Source organism: Podarcis gaigeae (genome assembly GCF_964106915.1).
Source record: "Podarcis gaigeae genome assembly, chromosome: 8".
NCBI lineage: Eukaryota > Metazoa > Chordata > Lepidosauria > Squamata > Lacertidae > Podarcis > Podarcis gaigeae.
Genome location: NC_139684.1, coordinates 75,913,281 through 75,931,240, shown reverse-complemented (window position 1 = coordinate 75,931,240; position 17,960 = coordinate 75,913,281). Strand labels below are relative to the sequence as shown.

The 17,960-nt window shown below is 44.9% G+C and overlaps 1 protein-coding gene across 1 annotated transcript in view; it reads left to right on the top strand.

The window, feature by feature from the left end:
* Positions 1-17,960, top strand: part of LOC310851730 (phospholipase A2 inhibitor 25 kDa subunit-like) — a 1,159,037-nt gene that overhangs the window by 658,738 nt on the left and 482,339 nt on the right. The gene's annotated exons all lie outside the window — the stretch shown is intronic.

The following is a 17,960-nucleotide window of genomic DNA, read 5'->3' as shown; positions in this document are numbered from 1 at the left end:
TTTGCAAAATTCCCCCAGCTGCTCTTAGTTATGGGGCTGGGAAAGGTCCGACCCTCCAGATATCACACATACATTAATGGACTATGCGGAACTGGACAAACTAACGGAAAGGATCCGAAACAAGCGGGACCAGAAATTCACCAAAGACTGGAGTAAATTTACGGATTATTTGAAAAGTATTTGTGACGACCAGACAACGTTTGTAGGTTTACAAGAAGTTCTGTGAGGAATAAGATTAGAAATATTGTAAAAATGCAGAAGGAGAGATGATATGTTAAGAGATGTAAAGGCAATATTAAGTTAGGAAATGCATAAGAAGTGATTAAGATGGAGGATTATCAGAGGTGCTGATGGAAGTCCAATAAGATTGTATTTGTGATAAACTGTGTGGCATGTTTTATAATTTTATATGATAAAAACCAATATATATATATATACACAGATATCACACATACAGAGACCATTCTTGCATGTTTCATTTTAGCTCACCCCTCCCCGTAAGCACCCATCCACATAGCAAATGTTGCTGAATGTGTCTGCATTGCACATATCCTGTAAGGAAACTCCTGAGTTGCAGGGGGTTGGACTAGATGACCCTAACGTTCCTTCCAACTCTATGATTCTATGACAATCAGGCCTCCACGGAGGCAAAGCTGTCAGAAAGAAATAGTACACACACACCCTCTGCACTATACATTAAAAGCAGCATCATTCTAAAAAGTCCTAGCTTCCCTCAAAGAATTCTGGAGTCTGGAGTTTCTTAAGGGTGCTGACAGATGTTAGGAGACCTTATTCCCCTCACAGAGCTACAGTTCTCAGAACAGTTTAACAGTTCTCTGGCAAATGTTGGGGGTTGCAGCTTTCTAAATAGGAGCTTCCTAGCAACTCTCAACACCAGTATATCTGAAGGAGAGTCTCCACCCCCATCGTTCAGCCTGGACACTGAGGTCCAGCTCCGAGGGCCTTCTGGCAGTTCCCTCCCTGCAAGAAGTAAAGCTACAGGGCACCAGGTAGAGGGCCTTCTCGGTGGTGGTGTCCACCCTGTGGAACACCCTCCCTTCGGATGTCAAGGAAATAAACAACTATCTGACTTTTAGAAGACATCTGAAGGCAGCCGTTTCGGGAAGTTTTTAATTTTTGATGTTTTATTGTGTTTTTAATATTCTGTCAGGGGCTGCCCAATGTGGCTGGGGAGGCCCAGCGAGATGGGCGGGGTATAAGTAAATAATAATAATAATAATAATAATAATAATAATAATACCACTAATTATAATTATACTACTACTACTATCCAGAATAAATTATAGTTCCCAGGATTCTTTGGGGAGAAGCTATGACTCTTTAAAGTAGTATGACACTGTTTTCAGTGTGTTGGGCAGATGGGGCCAAAAAAACATGGTAATTTTACTAAAACTATGGTACCAACACAGAGCGACAGTTGTAGATTCAACAAATGCAACATACACCAAATGAACAACCAGGACAGGAGTGTCTCTGTGTTAGTAATGTTTGGTATGTCCCATTGATCCAGCAGCCCCTTCGTCCTTTCGGAGGTTGTTCAGCCTTAGCCACTGTTAGGGATACTTTATGGAAGAGGTGATGCTGCTGTTCCATTACATAATGAATGCATTGGAGAGAGCGGACTCGGGCTCTCTGCTAGAGTGCTTATTATTTTTATTTTAACATTTTAACATTTCAATTTTAAAATTAATTTCAAGGAGTGTGTCATAAACACATAGTCGTTTCAAGCATTACAGATTTACCAGGTATAAACTGTCAGATGTAATGCAACACAGATAAGGACGATCCTAAAAAAACAAACCTCCTTTTGACAGCTTTCACAGGAAACCGAAGCCGCTATCTAGTTTGACTGATAATGCAGCTAAATTGAATAGGCAGTCAAACTAGATAGCAGCTCCTCTTTCCTGTTTGTGTAATAGCTGAAGATTAGGCTGCATGTTAGAGCTATGAGCTCTGCTTGCAGTCTGAGGCTATGCACACATTTGTAACTTAAAACATAACTCTCTGTTTCCCCTCACTGCCTTTTGAGTTTCTATTTTTAATGTTGCTATATGCACCGGAGAGAAAGTCAAGGATGTCTTCACTCACTGTGCATTACCTAATTTGTTTTGTTGAGCTGAACTTCCTTCATTGAAGTTGTCCTCGGCGCTTGTTCATTGGCTGTTTCAAATGTTCACACCTTAGCTTAACTGTGGCTGACATTTTCAAATCAGATGGAAGCTGGTGTGAGGGAAAACACATCAGACACGAGTCAGCCTGGATAGCTCAGTTGGTTAGAGCATGGTGCTTAAAACGCCAAGGTTGCAGGTTCGATCATCCGTATGCGACAACTGCATATTCCTGCATTGCAGGGGGTTAGACTTAGATGATCCTCAGGGTTCCTTCCAACTCAATGATTCTGTGATATAGAGTATTTCTAAGCAAACTACAGGATGCACATGGGTTGGGGTCAATGCCATGTGTGTTCAGACATCATCATCAGTGTAATAAACAAAAATCTGCCCTTATTCCATTATGGGGGACACAAGAGCCCTTATAGAGTTCTTTGTAGGTTCTCCATCAGTTGGAGAAAATAACAGAGGCCAACCAGAGAATATTGAAAAGCAAAGCAGCTAGTAAGCCTGATCTTTATTGATCAGTTGCAACAGGGTGCTCCCCTCACATGCAGGAAAGGAGGAGGACCCAGAACAAAGGTGTGCCTGCCCTTATTCCCGGCCCTGGAGCTCAAGACCACCCCTCCATACATCATACGTACATCACAGAAGGGGTGTAACCCAAGTGTAACCCAAGACCACCCCCTACAAACATCATGCCTACATCACAGAAAAGGTGGTCTACATCAGACATTTAAATGTTGTTGTTTTTCCTGTCTGTCAGGTTATCTGATAATGCCTTATCTGATTGCCTTTCCTGGTAGCCTGGCCATTCCTTTGAGATGGTGATTTCCCAATTCCTGAGACAATGGGAAGGCTCCCTGACCCCCTCCCTCCTTGCAGAGAAAACATTTGGTCAGTTTGGGAGTCAAAATGGTTTCAGGTTGGTCTTCCTGTGCTGATCTATGTACGTGCTTGGTTGGTACATTTATGAATATATATATATATATATATATATATATATATGCAGGTTTTGGTGTCCTCGGGTGTCTTCCCGTGTAAAAGTTCGACGAGGTCTCACTCGTCATCTTCAGGTGAGACCTCGTCGAAACGTCGCCTAGACACCCCAACTTTTACACGGGAAGACACCCGAGGACACCAAAACCTGCATTCCTGTACCCGTGAAAATCTACGAAAGCATATATATATATATATATATATATATATATATATACTGGAGCTGGAGTAAACGGTAATGGAGATTGTCTAAGGTCATATTCACACAATCCATATAAAGCACTATGATGCCACTTTTAAGCAGCCAGGGCTTCCCCCAAAGAATTCCGGGAGCTGTAATTTGTTAAGGGTGCTGAGAGTCATAAGGAGAGTCCTATTACCCTCATGGAGCTAGAGTTCCCTGGAAAGAGGGATTGACAATTAAACCACTCTGGAAATTGTAACTGTGAGGGGAATAAGAGGTCTCAGAACAGCACACTTGGGACATAGAAGGAACTGGAAACAACCCCTGACACCTCAGTGTGGCATGAAGCTCACTGGGTGTTCTTGGGCCAGTCACAGTCTCTCAGCCTAACCTACCTCACAGGGTTGTTGTGAAGGGAAAAAAGAGTGGGGAGGGAGAACTGTGCATGCGACCTTGAGCTCCTGGTGGGATATAAATGCAATGATAAATAAGGGTGATATTTAAAGCTAGGAAAGCTTTGGTCAGCTGCCTGAGCAAAGTCTGGAGCCCCCTCCAGCTGTTATGGAAGGGAAGGCGGAAGACAGCTAGTGCACAAGAGAAAGCCTTTCTAGGGTCTCTCGCTGTTTATAAGAAAGTGTCATTGCTTAGAGGACTGATACCAAAAAAACTGCAGCTGTTTACTTTTAGGATGTTTTGCCACAAGCAAATTAAAACAAGATTACTCAGAGGTCCCCCGCCCCAGCATTCCCATGAAATGGCAACTTTTGGAGCTGGAGCTGAATGGCATATGTTTGCAGGTGTCTGTGACTGACAGGCAGACTTGTCATGAATATGTGATTCACCTTGATTGTATTGTTCATGAGGATGTGGGTGGCACTGTGGTCTAAACCACTGAGCCTCTTGGGCTTGCCAATGGGAAGGTCCGTGGTTTCAATCCCCATGACAGGGTGAGCTCCCATTGCTCTGTCCCAGCTCCTGCAACCTAGCAGTTCAAAAGCATGCCAGTGCAAGTAGATAAATAGGTACCTCTGTGACGGGAAGCTAAACGGCATTTCCATGGGCTCTTGCTTCCGTCACGGTGTCCCATTGCACCAGAAATGGTTTAGTCATGCTGGCAACATGACCCGGAAAGCTGTCTGTGGACAAATGCCGGCTCCCTCGGCCTGTAAGTAAGATAAGCGCCGCAACCCCATAGTTGCTTTTGACTGGACTTACTTACCTTTTAACCTATTGTTCATGATCCAGAGCAAAGCATCAAACTACAAAGGGGTGGGGAGCATGTGCCTATTAAAACCTTGGAGATAAAATCTCCAAAGGGCTAGCCCAAGACATTTAGCTGCCCGAGGAAAGGGCACAACAACTTTCACGTACAGAAACTGGCTCGACTGACAGTTAAATACTTCTTCAATACTGGCAATGAGGAAGCATCCTTCATTGTGCCTGAAGGCGACAGGCTAGTTTAGACAGTTGCTGGGCAGACGGAGTGACAGCCCTCTCTTTCAAGGCTTTGCTTCTGTTGCCCAGCCCCTTTACAGTTGCCACCTGAGGCAGCCACCTCCCTCTGCCTAAGGACAGCTCTGCCTTCAGTTGGAGGGATCAGATAGCAGCTGTTGGAAAAGACCCTTCTCTTCCTGAGACCCTGTGGGACTGCTGCCAGTCAGAATAGACAATAAATACCAGACCTGGAAACTCAAAACAGCCTCCGGTGATGTGGAAGGAAAGAGGTGGCAGAGCTCTCTGACAGTTCTCTCAGGTCTTTAGAGAGACGCTCAAGAAGAAATGAGATGTCTCATTTGGTGGGCATCCAAACAGCATCAACCCATGCATCTTGGCAGGGGGGAAGAGCGGGGCAGTAAAATGGGGTCAAAACTGCTGGTGCTTGGCAGCAGGAGGTGATGTTTGTAAATGGCTCCACCTCACTGGAAGGCAGTGGCAATGGCTGCCTGATCATTGGAACTTGTACAGAGAACCCAAAATGTATTGCTCTGCCAGAGCTAAGTAAGATAATTCCCAGCATGCCCTGCTCTAGGGCAGCCCTGCAGAGAGAAGATTCCCAGCATGCATTGCTCTTTCTCATGCACACGTCTAGGCTCACAGTGCTCCAGGAGAGCTAAAGCTCAGTAGGAAATGAAACACCTAAGCAAGAAGCGCTCTGGGTTTAAGTTCACCTGCAGATCCTTTGCCCCTCATCACAGAAGTGATGGGGCAGGTTGGAGGCAGCCAGCGAAGGCAGAAAGTCACTCCACTTGTCCTCAGGAGTACTCTCATTGGACAGGGCTTTTGTTGGCCTGGAAAACAGGTCATAGGGTCAAGCGTTGGCTTGAATTAACCCCAGACTGGTGTGCATGCAAAGCTTGATCCCAAGATAATAAAAAACCCTTCCAGTAGCACCTTAAGTAGCACTAAGCTACTGGAGCTTTCATGTGCATGCACACTTCTTCAGATAGCTCATACCAGTAACAAACTTGGTCTCTGAGGTGCTACTTGAAGGATTTTTTTTTGTTTTGTTTCGACTACGGCAGACCAACACGGCTACCTACCTGTAACTTGATCCCAAGACTGAGGGTTGGGTTTTTTTCTGGAAGGTTACCTCTCGTACCCTGCTCATGCAATACCAACATATTTTTGCTATCTTTTTCTGTGGTTCCGCAAACTTTCCAGGTAAAGAAAAAGGAAGTCTGGTTGCTCCATCACACTCTGTGAAACCTTCACCATCCAGTAAGCTGCTCCGTAGTTACTTCCTTTTTCATGTCCTGAGACGAAAGCTTCTAGCTACCCTACAGTCATGCCTCACAGAGAGATGCTGTGAACTCAGTGTGACATCCTCCCTTGGCCGCCCCATCCCAAAATAGCAAGGAGACTGCTCAGCTCTTTCTACTAATGGAGAACAGAGATGAGGGGGGTGTCAGTCAGACATGTGGGTTTGGTTACTGGCTTCAGTTCTATATGAGCTTTCTGCTCACATGAAAAACCTACAACCATGAGAGTAAATTGATAAAAAGGGGGAGCCTGTCCAACTCATAGATTATGATTTATTACACTTATTAGTCTTTTTCTCTTTTTACAAACAGGAAACAATACAAAAATTAAAGCAACTATAATCTCAGAACATTCATGTACATAAAAGCCGATCTAACACATGCAACCCATTAAAGGAGGCCGCACTATCTAAAATTATCTAAATGTTTGGCTGAATAGAAACGTTTTTGCCTGGTGACTCAAAGTTGGAAGTGATGGAGCCACTCCCTGGGGAGAGCATTTCATAAGCAGAGAGCCACCACTGTAAAGGCTCCTTTTTTGAGTTGCCACAACAAACTGAGGTGGAAATGTGGAGAACTGGACTTAAGATGGGGGAAATGAGAAACTGAGAGAAACAGAAATGGATGGAACAAAAAAAAATTCCTTCCAGTAGCACCTTAAAGACCAACTAAGTCAGTTCTTGGTATGAGCTTTCGTGTGCATGCACACTTCTTCAGATACACACTTCAGAAATGGATGGAGTCACCCATCCATACCTGAAATTTCTGAAGATTGAACCTGAGAGCTACATACAGAGCAGATGGTCTCCAAGCAAGCTACAGCCCTTCTTGACCTTTGCCCTCTACAAATTGGAGCGGGACGGGGATGGTGACCAAGGGATGTTGCCTAGCACTCTCTCTCTCTCTCTCTCTCTCTCTCTCTCTCTCTCTCTCTCTCTCTCTCCTTGCTTGGGTGTAGACTTTTCACAGGAACAGAATGCCCAAAGACGGCTTTTGTTATGGCAAAGGCTTAACCCTAGGACCTTTTCCTAATGCTAGGGCTCTGCTCTGGGAGACATAAGATATAAATATTACCCTTTCCATCTCATCACTACTGAGACGATTAATCTCAAGCTACCCATGAGAGTATTCATATCAGATTCCCCTCCCTGTTCTCCCCATCAGTGTTTTCTTATCTCAAGCAAGGTACCCACAAGTGCTGTCGATGGCGGTGGTGCTTTAACCCTTTTCTCTCTGCCGGCACCAAACCACCCCATAGCTACTCTTGAGACAATGGGAGAAATTGACTGGTACCCATTATCATTCTCCCCATGTAGCAGCCAGAGACAGAAAAGAGGCGGAAGGGAGAGGGTTGAGATGCCTCTCTATCAACCCTCATCCCCAGATTAGTCTCTCAATCATGACTGCAGACTAGGCGATGGCTTCATGTAAGAGAGACAAAGACAGAGAGATACTAGGGGGAAGAAGAAAAATCCCAACACATGACTGGAAGTCCTGCTGAAGTCATGTGTAGTTTGAGCTTGAGTAACAACAGCCAGCCCACACACATCCCTATAAATAGGATGGAGAAGCACTTCTAGATCAAGCCAAGGCAGCATTGCAACTCCCCCCCCCCCATCATGCTTTGTTCTGTTTTGCTGGCCTTTTCTCTTCCTTCCTCTTTCTACCCCAGTTAGTACAGGGACATGGGAAGATTCCTTTTACCCATTCAGGCCAAGGGCGCATCTATCTCAGTAGTGGCCAAAGTGATAGGCACCACCAGTTCTGACTGCAGCCACTATTGGGGTATCCAATAGTCAGGCTAAGCAAGTGCTTAGGGCACCAGCAAGGAAGGGGCACACTCACATACAGCCATAAAGAAAAAGAAGAATTTGATATATGATATTTCAAAACAACAAGAAAACATTATACAATAGCCATCATGGGAAAAGCCAGAACTTTGTCAGTTGTTCCAAGTTTCCCTATTTTCCAGGGACATTCCTGGCAGGGGTGCCAACCTGAATAAAATATTGTGGGGGGCCAGGTAAGCCCTGCCCCATATAATTGATCACACGACACAGTGTGCACACAGCATTTGAATGGGAATTCCTATCAACTTTGGGGGGGGGGGTCAAAGCCCCCTTGGCCCCTAGGAGTTGTCTCCAATGATTCCTGGATTTACAGAAGCTGTCCCAGGATCTCCCGTTTTCCTTGGGACATCCCTATTTTCATCGGAGAAATGTTGGAGGGTATGCTTTGTTAGACTACATTACACTCTTCCTGCATTTCACTGCTCTTATTTATAACTTTCCCCACCTAAACTAGGAGGTGTGCTACTACCATAAAATGAAAGAATTGTTGGTTTCTGCTTCTTTCACTGAGCAGCGAAGTGCTTGTCACAAGACAATGTTTACATTCCACAGTCAAGTGCTGTTGGGTCTTCTCACGGGACAGGAGACTGGATGTGACGTACACTGGTTTCCTGTTTTTCACTGTTCTTTGCAGTTCAGTGTGATTCTCTCCGTGCTTTAGAGGAGAGAGGATGCCTTTCTCTGCTCCGGCAGAGGGATGATGTTTTTCTGTAAATCACCAGCTTTGAAGTGTAAATAAAGTAATATAGAGCATGTTGGCACGTACTTTTCATCATTCCGCTGTGCACTGGACACTGCTTATCTCCAACACTTGGTTCCGGGCCCAGAAAAACGCAGTGTTTTGAGAATGGACTCCAGAAGTCGGGCTCCTGGCAAAGGAACAAAGGAGCAAAGAATTGGAGTGCCGGCAAAGGATCGGAATGCAGAGGGCCGGATCGGACGATATCTCTGCGCGTCAAGATGATTTGATGAGGTATGTGCTACAGCTCCGGGCAGCCTGCCAGCTTCTAATTAATGGCTTTATGGCTGGACTTTGAACTTTTATAGCCGGTTTTGCCGTGGCACAGGCAAAAGGCTAGAAGGATAAATTTTTCCTATGCTGGGGGAAATCGAAAGTAAAGCAGCTGCAGCAGTGTCGCAGCATGAATTTAAGACAGCAGAGAGAACTTTCACTTTTGAACTTGCCTTTGGAATGCGGTTTGAAGCAGCTGCAGATAAGCAAAGCAGTTAAGCAGAAAGGCACAGGTTCACAAAGCAGAGGCTGTTTTTGAATTTGCTTTTGGATTGAAGCAGCTGTACACAGACACAGCTTGTATGAAGCAGCCTGATTTAAAGCAGCAGAGATGACGCAGAAGGCTAATGCCAAAGTCATGATGGCTAGCTGCAGAAGGCTGGATGAGGCAAGTGGGGAATTTGATGCCAATCAGCCAAATGCTCAACTCACAGTAGCCAGTGATACTGCCATGATTCAGAATGAAGCAGACCGCCAGGGTGATAGCTGCATCAACAAGGGGGAGACTTCACAGACGTCATCCCATAGTGCAGTGGAACCACCAGATGGCGCCAAAGCTTTGAAGGCAGTGAAATGCTACACGTGTGGACGTCTAGGCCATATGAAGAGGGAATGCAGATATCCCAGGGCCAAGACAGAGCAGCGCAGCGAAAGCTCATCGCGTGGACAAGGCCGAGGCAAAGGCAAAGGTCCGGTGTCCAGGACAACGCAGCACAAGGCAATGGTCTCACGCTTCACTCCAAAGGTTGCAGAGGTCCAGAAGACGTCTAGATCTTTCTTCATTGTTGATTCAGCGGCGACCCACCACATGTGCAACGATAAGCGACTGTTCGTGTCTTTTACACCGCAGGAAGGTGCGATTCACCAGGCGGATGACCACACAATTCCCAGTAAAGGCTACGGAACTGTTGTTCTTCACAGTTTGGACTTATCGATACAGGATGTGCTTTATGTGCCAGATGCCAAGCATAATCTGCTTAGCGTTGGACAGCTGAATGAGCGGAAAATTGACGTTTCCTTTAAGAACAAAAGGTGCATCATCACAAAGAAAAATGATTATGTATTGCATGCTGAATATGTTGATCGTTTGTATGTTTTGTATTTTGATGATGTTGTGCAGGATGACACTTGTTGCATTGCAGGTTCTAACAAAAGTTTGCATGCAGAATGTATTCACGATTTTCATCGAAAATTTGGTCATTTGCATTTTGAGGCAGTATCTAAAATGCCTGCCTTGGTTGAAGGTATGACTATTAAACCCTGCAGGTACCACATGAAGTGCAAGGCATGCGCAGCAAACAAGGTAAAAATGGCTGCGAAAGGTAAGGTGTCTAGTAGGCAAGCTACAGAACCATACCAGGTTGTTCATGCTGATTTGGTTGGACCACTAGCGCCCTCTTTGGGTGGAAACAGGTACTTCATGGTTCTCATTGATGCATTTTCCAGGTATATTTATGTGTACAATCTCAAGCAGAAATCAGAGGCTTTTCCTAGGTTCAAGGAATTCTGTGCTTGGTTGGAAAATGTGCATGGTAAGAAGGTAAAGACTCTTTTCAGTGATCGCGGGGGAGAATTCACTTCTCAGCAGTTTGAAGCTTTTCTGACTGAGAAAGGAATTCAACACGATTTGTCTAGTCCTCGCTCGCCATGGCAGAATGGACTTGCGGAACGAGCAAATCAGACATTGCTTCAAGGGTTTAAAAACCTTGCTGCATGATGCCAATCTTCCAGAGAGTTATTGGGCCGAAGCTCTCTCATGTTTCACTTACAGTTATAATCGCAGGTTATCTTCAGCGATTGGTTGTACCCCCTATGAGAAGATGTTTGGCAAGAAGCCATACATCAAACACATGAAAATTTTTGGTTCTGACATGTGGGTTCACTCACCACAAAACTCCAAGTTAGACAAGCGTGGATTGCATGGTATCTTTCTAGGTTATCAGAAAGGGTCTTACAGAATAATGATGACTGTCTCTAAGGAAATTAAGCTCACAAGAAGTGTTGAGTACAATGCCAAGTGGGGGGAGAATGTGGGAATTTTCCAATGTTATCCTGATGACAGTGATGAAACTGAGGATAGTCAAAAGCAACCACAACAACCCACACCCACTGATGAAGGTTCTGATTCTGAGTCTGAAACTGAATCGGGTGATTCAGAGGATTTCAAGAGTGCGAAAGCCTCTATGCGACCCTCTGAAAGCTCTGATCAAGAATTGGAGGAACCATTGTTCACAATAGGTCACTTTTCTCCTAAGAAGGAAGAGGAGAGTGTTGAAGACTTAAGGCTAATTCGTAGGTCACAGAGAGCCACAAAAGGCAGACCTCCAAAGAGATTTGCTGATGAGTTTGCTAAGATAGCAGTAACAACTGTTAAAAGCTCCAAGAAGGTGTTTGAACCTTCAAGTTTCCAAGAAATCCAGGATTTGGATTCAAAGGAAGCTGAGCCATGGTTAAATGCCATGAAGGCTGAGCTTGATTCCTTGGAAAGGAACAAAACATGGGACCTTGTTCCAGTAGTTCCAGGAATGAAACTGCTTGGAAGCAAATGGGTCTTCAAAGCGAAGACTGATCAAAATGGCAAGATAGTCAGACACAAAGCCAGATTGGTAGCCAGAGGTTTTGCACAGGTACCAGGTGAAGACTATCACGAGACCTACTCACCCACCGTGAGGTATGAGAGCATTAGGCTTATGCTCAAGCTAGCTGCAGAGGAGAATCTACACATTAGTCACCATGATGTGAATACAGCTTTTCTGTACGGATCTCTAGATGAATCACTTTATATGCTTCCACCTGATGGCGTACAGGTAAAACAGGGATTTGTTTGTGCTCTGAAGAAGTCCCTTTATGGTCTCAAACAAAGTGCACGGTGTTGGCACACAAAACTCACTGAAGTATTGTTTTCTCTAGGTTTTAAGCAAGGGAAAGCTGATCCATGCGTATTTGTCAAAGAGGAGGGGCAAAAGAAACTGTATTGTTTGTTTTATGTTGATGATCTTTTATTCTTTTGGGAAGATGTCACAATGTACAATAATGCCCTAGCTCAATTGAAAGAGCACTTTGACATGAAAGATCTTGGTGAGGTAAACAACTACCTATCTCTGGAAATAGAGAGAGATCAAGATGGTAACATTCTAGTACACCAGTCACGTAAAATTGCTGATGTGTTAAGCAAACTAAACCTGATGGATGCTAACCCTGTAGACACACCGATGACAACAGGTTATCAGGTAGATGACACTGGAGAAGCATTTTCTGACACTACACTGTACAGAAGTGTGCTAGGCAAGCTAAACTTCATTGCCAGATGTTCAAGACCTGACATTGCTGTTAGCTGTAATTTGCTAAGCAGACAAGTCAACAATCCTACTGTTAAGGATTGGAAAGCTCTGAAACGCATAGCGCGGTATTTGAAAGGCACTATGCATTACAGACTGAGATTTAACAATCAGAAGTCTGGTGGTCTTGAGATATTTGCAGATGCAAGTTTTGGAAGTGACACTACAGACAGGAAAAGTACGTCTGGAGTTTGCTATAAGTACAATCAGGGTCTATTTGATTGGTCATGCAAGAAGCAAACAACAGTTAGCTTAAGTACTTGTGAAGCTGAACTGAATGCACTGTCTTATTCACTTAAGGATTGTGAATGGTTGTTACAATTGTGCAAAGACATGAAAATTCCTGTCAAATGTCCAATCCAGGTTTACCAGGACAACAAAGCATGTTTGGCTTTGCTGAATTCTGAAGGTTGTAAGCAAAGCACGAAGCACTTGCAATTAAAGTTGCAACATGCTAGGGAACGTATTCAAAAGGGACTCGTAACGGTGTCCTATATGCCAGGTAATGAAATTCCTGCTGATGTATTGTCCAAGATTGTATCAAGGGATCAACACTGTACCTATGTGCAGAAGTTGGGTTTGTACTGATATTGTACGAACACGCTGCCCAGTGATGTTCACAGAAAGGGGGAGGATGTTGGTTTCTGCTTCTTTCACTGAGCAGCGAAGTGCTTGTCACAAGACAATGTTTACATTCCACAGTCAAGTGCTGTTGGGTCTTCTCACGGGACAGGAGACTGGATGTGACGTACACTGGTTTCCTGTTTTTCACTGTTCTTTGCAGTTCAGTGTGATTCTCTCCGTGCTTTAGAGGAGAGAGGATGCCTTTCTCTGCTCCGGCAGAGGGATGATGTTTTTCTGTAAATCACCAGCTTTGAAGTGTAAATAAAGTAATATAGAGCATGTTGGCACGTACTTTTCATCATTCCGCTGTGCACTGGACACTGCTTATCTCCAAAATTTGGGTTTTGCTGCATGTTACAATAAAAGTTCATTTTTTAATTTTTACTTTATTTTTTATTTTTATAAAATTGTTTTATGGTTTGTCTTATGCACCCAGTATACCTGAAGGAGCATCTCCACCCCCATCATTCAGCCCGGACACTGAGGTCCAGCTCTGAGGGCCTTCTGGCGGTTCCCTCACTGCGAGAAGTGAGGTTACAGATATCAAGGAAAGAAACAACTATCTGACTTTTAGAAGACATCTGAAGGCAGCCCTGTTTAGGGAAGTTTTTAATGTTTTTAATATTCTGTTGGGGGCTGCCCAATGTGGCTGGGGAAACCCCAGTGTGTGTGTGTGTGTGTGTGTGTGTGTGAATAAATAAACCCCTGGCTGTGGGGTTTCAGGCAGGGGGCATTCCCAGCCCTCCCTGTAGACCATGGTCCAGGTTGGCCCTATACTCTTATTTCCTACTATACCATTTTCCTTCTTAGGGGTGGGATAAGCCTGTCAATAGCTATTTGCTGCTAGCCATGCTACTTCCACTGTAGGAGGCAGCCTGCCTCTGAAAACCAGCTGCTAGGAATCACAGATGAGACAAGCGTTGTTGCACTCAGCTCCCGCCTGCAGTCCTTCCCACAGGCTGGCCACTGAGACCCGGATGCTGAACTAGATGGGCCTTTGGTCTGATCCAGCAGGTCCCTCTTGACAGCCCCCTAACCACCTGTGTCATACATAAATCAAGCCAATCAGAGAGCCTCCAATGCTTTGCTTCTTTTCCAGATGAACCAGATTGCGGTAACTGGAATCATACAATAAATGCAGTGGAATAATGACAAATATATCACATAAATTAATGGATTTTGGTTGCCTTTTTCTGCCAGTCCCACCTTAGGGATAGTTGGGGACAGGCAGTACTAGGGCCATTGTTGGCTATGTCATGAGGGCTGATGTAATGCATCATATTATTTTTTGGGGTGGAAACCTGTGGGCCTCCAGATCTTGTTCGACTCCAACTCCCATCATCCCTGATTGGCTGTTCTGGTCGGGGCTGATGGGACTTGGAGTCCAACAACACCTGGAGGATCATAGGATCCTCTCTCCTGTGATAAAGGATTGTGTGCCTGGTGTGTTTCTCTGTCATTGGAAGCTCATTGGCTCCCTCCATTGGTGGACAGCATTTGGGTAGCAGGAGCAGCAACAGCAGCACAGTCTCTGACTGGTTGGCCCTGGCAGAGTTTCCAGGTGCACTCTTTCCCCCTTCCTTAGCTGAGCGCTCTTTTGATATTGCAACCAATATGTTAGCTGATCTCCATTCCTGGCTTGATGTGAGCCTGGGATTGTTCTGCCCTCTTTGGGAGCTATTTGAATCTTGCCAATAATTCCTGCTCACCTTGATCCTTGTAAAAGTCATATAAATCAGGCTTGTCCTGTGAAGAATCACCCTGGGATTTGTTTAGTTTGTCTTCACCGGCATTTGACCCAATGAAAGGTTGTTGTGACCAAATTTGGAATAGCATGCACAATTGGGAACACCCCATCCCAAGCTGAAAAGGTGCTGAAAAGAGCAAATGAAATGGTCAGGGGATTGTGGAGCCTTCGCCATGAGGAAGGCAGGAGTCTTGTGGGCTTTAACCTATGGAACTCCCTGCCACAAGATGCAATGGTGACTAGTTCCATTAGTTTTCAAGGGATTAGACAGATTCATGAGAGCTCATTGGAGCCTCTAACTTCAGATACAATATGTGGTGGGGTGGGGGCTATTTTTGTGGACTCCCTGGAGGCACCTCATTGGCTACTGTGGGGAGTAGAATGGTAGAGAATGGATCTTCTTATGTATTTTCCCATACCCTCGTTCTGTCATTAAACAGGGCCATTGAGGGATCTGGTGGCACCTCTCAGTGAGGAGGTTCCATCCCACTGGTGACCAAGGTGGGCTCTTTGGGGACCTTAATGCAGCAACCCTTGGTCAAGGTAAGCTGGTCCGGTGTCTGATCAGTGCCTGGTTGGGAGACCAGCCAGGAACTCTGTCTACGTTAACTTGAGTTCCATGGTGGAAGGAAAGGAAGTTATAAGCATAGTAAATAAAATGAAATTGCTGGTCCTTACTTTAGAACCACTAATGGGACACACTGGGGTTGCCAACCCTTTGTGGACCATGGGCACACCTGCAAACTGTAGAAACTGTTAATGGAGGACACCACACATGTGTGCCACAACTAAAGATGGGCAAATCTGTCAATTTTATTTGTTTCCTTTTTTCCCCAACCCGCACCAGGAGATTGGTGTGAGAATTACGGGTGGGTGGGGCATTATTTTAAGCCTTTCCTCTCTGCCAGCTCAGAATCATCCCCAAGCTACTCTTGATCCAATGGGAAAAAACGACCAGTTCCCATTTTCCAAAACAAAACAAAAAGTATGCTTCCCGTGTTTTCTGTCTCTCATTTTCCTGTTGTTGTTTAGTCTTTAGTCATGTCCGACTCTTCGTGACCCCATGGACCAGAGCACGCCAGGCACTCCTGTCTTCCACTGCCTCCCGCAGTTTGGTCAGACTCATGTTTGTAGCTTTGAGAACACCGTCCAACCATCTCGTCCTCTGTCGTCCCCTTCTCCTTGTGCCCTCAATCTTTCCCAACATCAGGGTCTTTTCCAGGGTGTCTTCTCTTCTCATGAGGTGGCCAAAATATTGGAGCCTCAGCTTCACGATCTGTCCTTCCAGTGAGCACTCAGGGCTGATTTCCTGAAGAATGGATACGTTTGATCTTCTTGCAGTCCATGGGACTCTCAAGAGTCTCCTCCAGCACCATAATTCAAAAGCATCAATTCTTTGGCGCTCATGGACATGGAGAAAACTCCATGGACAAAGGCAACAGGCATATAAAAGTTATGACGCTGGAAGATGAGCCCCCTCATTTTCCTACTCGTATTGAAATATTTCCCCTCAATGAGGCCAGACTTAGATTCACCAAATGTTTAGAGGTATCCGTACCTCTGTGTACCCCCAGAAAAAGCATTATGTGCTTCTACCCCTTTTGAAAAAGCACCCAGCACCTGAGATCTAGCTAAACTTTTCTTTTTTTATGATTCTCTTTGTGTTTGTGTCTCTGTGTTTATTTATATACATATACTAGTTAAACTCATGTCGAGACCTGAAACTTGATCAGGAAGTGGTTTGAATAGTCTTCCCTATTCAGCTCTGCTGGCTTGTGTGAAGTGTGAGGACGCAGCAGGGGTCTGTCAACCACAGGCCACATTAAAAGCAAAAGGTTTGAAACTTAAACTTGAGCGGGGGAGGCAGGTTTGCACAGGAACTGGATATCAGCAATTTCTACCTCAAGGGAATGGATCCAGCATTGCTCCGTTTGCCAAGGAACTGTTCAAACCCCCCCCCCCTCCTGAAGCTTTGGTGTGTTTCAGGAGAGAACTGACAACACCTTCTCAATCTTGGTGGGGAACTTTTTCCAAGCCATTCCATTCTCTTCCATTCTGGACAACCTTCCAGGGCTGCTGAAGGGGTGTGGCTGAGAAGGGCACGAAGCCTGGGCCAGATCGATGTCTGCATTTGGACCCTGGGCATAAGATTCCTCATCCTGTTCTAGAACATAATCAACACTCCCCTCTTTCTGTTCATTCCAGGTGAAAGTCAAGAGGAGTACTGTCTTTCAGAAGTGGCTGCCCACCAGCACTGATCTTCTTACTGGGCCACTCCTGATGAGCTTTTGAGCCAATGAGGTGTTATGGTTAGGATATTTGACTATGACCACAGAGATCCAGATTCAAATTCCCAATAAGGCAATAATAATAATAATAATAATAATAATAATAATAATAATAATAATAATAATAATAATATCATCTTGGGCTGCTCTCACTGTCAATCACCTTAACCTCTCTTACAATATAAAATGAGTGTGTATACTGTCATTGATAGCACAGAGGTCAGGTAAGACATATAACATTGTTATAAGATTTCTGGGTGGGGTTCTTCCTATGTGTTTCTTCCAAACCTGTGATCATGTATCTGCAAGTTTAGAATCTATGAGGAAACCTACTGAACCAGTCCAACTAGCTGTAAGATAAAGGCCCTAGCTGGCTAGTTAAGTACCACCATTTACATGACCAAAAGCATTGCCCTGTTGCCATAGAGACAAATGGCTGGGCCTTTTCCCACCTCACCTGTCACATCGTCCTAGGATGGAGAACAATAGGATGGGAGGCAGTGTTTGAGCTGTTGTTGGAAGCTGGAGACACATAAGCTTGTCTTCCTCAGTCCTGGACCCACAGTTGTGGCTTGGAGATCTCCTTGGGAATGTATAGTCAAGGGGAGCCAAGATCTACTGTGATTCCTCTCTATTCTATGCTCAGGCTGTATGTATGTACTGTATGTATGTATGTATGTATGTATGTATGTACTGTATGTATGTATGTATGTATGTATGTATGTATGTATAAAAGCATCACAGTCTCCATGGACCTTCATTCCATGGAAACCATGGGTTTGTTCTGGTCCCCCCTGGAGTCTCTAACCACTTAGAGATTGGGGTGCATGGAACAATACAAACAAGCTTCTCAACATCATTTCACCAGCCCATCATGTGAAAACCACTCTTTAGGGCACAGGTGAGCACCCCGTGGCCTGTGCAGGCCTTCCTTGAAGTCTGATGTTGATTCTACCCAGCTCCCTTCCAAAATTGCTCCCTCAACCTGACCTGCCTTCAGCCTGCCACAAGTGGGCAGCCCTTCCCT